Raw genomic sequence first — 2,284 nt, 5'->3', positions numbered from 1 at the left:
AAACAGAAAGCTTGATTATGATATGATAATATGAATTGTAGACATGTGTAACAATGTTTAAAGAAGAGCATAGGCCTATTGTTTAATGCTGTTTTATAAAATATATATATATATATCTTATTACACAAGAAAAAAGCCACAGTATTTTACAACCATAATGTGAAAAAACACTGCCATTGCTTAATGTAATTTAATTTTACAGATCCATAAATATAAAACTAAATAGGCCTACCTATTCTACCTACCTTCTACGTTGATTTGCTAAAAATTGACCAGATTTGTTATTATATTTATTATATCTAACTAAGCCGTTGTATCATAAGCAGCGTGTGTTTAGATGCTGGCTGCTTTTCTTTAGTTTTTCACGACTATTTATCTCACTTCAATTGCCCTGTGGTATAACAAATTAATTTCTAAAGTTCAAATATTTGATGTATTATCTCACTCAGTTGCATGCATAACTATAAACGAAACAACGTCTTGCCACCAGAGGGCGTACTGTAACCGTTTTTTGAGAAGTTTACCATACATTCAGATTCGTCGTAGTACCCCAGAGTGCAGTCTGGACGATGGGGCGGGGCGACACTTTGGGGCGGGGTTACACGTGTCGCTCCGCCCACCCCCAATTTAATTGGCTTATTATACAGCAATCTTATTGGCCCAGATGATTCAAGCCTGAGCATGCGCATTCTTTATGTACTATTTTTGTGAATGATTTGTCCATATTAACGAAATATTAAATGCTAACTCTAATCGAATATTATCGGTTTACCATGGTCATTTTAGTTAAGATCTATTGGCTAATGTTTTATTGTTAAGACACAGAATAGACAAAGTTATTGTTTAAAAACGAACGCTTGGTGACAGCACCTCAGCTGTTTTCATATTTCCATCAGGTCGGTCGGTGGATCATCTCAAACTCGGGATTTTACGCAAATTATGATAAATCGCTGTATTAAAGGAAAGACATCGGACAAACCCGAACGCAAGCAGCTGATTTTAAATGTTATATTTAAATTTTTTTTTATTTAAAGCGCGACCGTTTTTTGTTGATTTTTTTAAACGAGATTTGTTCTCCAATGCTTGCATTTTTTGGCACAAAGTGCAAATAAAATGTTTAATGGCAAACTCATTTCCTTGTTGTTTACCTGTTAAAAATAGGTTTAAATATTAACACTGGCAAAGGCTACAGCTGCAGCCTAACTATTAAAAAAATCACCGCTGTAAATCTGGGCATTGCCTATAGCCTAACAGCCTACTTCAAATAGTTACTTATTTATACTTAAATTGAGCACATAAAAAATAATATTTGCTATAGAGCGACATATTAATATCTGTTTTAGTATTTTTTTTCCCACTTTTCAGCACTGCAGGTTTTTTAATTCCCATTGTACGCAAAAAAAAAAAAAAAAAAAAAAAAAAAAACAATGTCCAGGGCTTGTATTATTTGGTAGCCTATTATTGTCTTATTTGTCACTTTCGGAACTGTGTCTTACTGAAATACAGTGAATTATCATTATGTAGTGTAAAACCCCGAGTTTATTTTATTCACCAATCCTAATGGAAAAATTAAGCATAAATGAATGATGTAAAATGACGCAGCCCTGCATGACATTCGGAAAACATTACTATCAGCTTAATAGGCGATCTCTCCTTGCAATGCTAGTAATTGAATGCAGTCATGATCATTGCTCACTTAAAGTGCCATTGACTTATCTGCTGGGTAAATTAATAAATATAATTTAGCTAAATCTAAAACATCGTATGATTTATATCAGCAACATATTTCTTTATATCGCCCAGCTCTAAAACGGCTCAATATAAAGCTAATATTACTTTTTGAAAAACTGCTAGGCCTATAAAACGATGTGAATTGAGCGCTATACAAAATGTTTTGACTTGACTTGACTTCACTTGATAATGATATAGACCTAGGCTATCGTGGCCACGAATTAAGAATTCGTTCCCCAGATTTAGCAGGGCTATATTACACGGCAGTTTGCCTTGAAAGGATTGTTTGTTGTACAGTAACTTCATTTAACTTATTAAGTCGTATTAACTGTAACTCGTAGCCTACTAAGTTAATAAAAACATTATTTAATTGATCGTTACTGAAATCGCCATGCGTAGTAGCCTACGGCCAAACTGCGTAGAAGATCATTCATAAACTCGTACATAAAGGAATGCGCATGCTCATGCCTACTCCAATAAGATTGCTGTATTATAAACCAATGAAATTATTGGTGGGCGGAGCGACACGTGTAGCCCCGCCCCAAAGTGTCGC

This window comes from Phoxinus phoxinus (genome assembly GCF_949152265.1).
Source record: "Phoxinus phoxinus genome assembly, chromosome: 24".
In the NCBI taxonomy this organism is placed as follows: domain Eukaryota; kingdom Metazoa; phylum Chordata; class Actinopteri; order Cypriniformes; family Leuciscidae; genus Phoxinus; species Phoxinus phoxinus.
Note: the sequence above shows the minus strand (reverse complement) of the source record.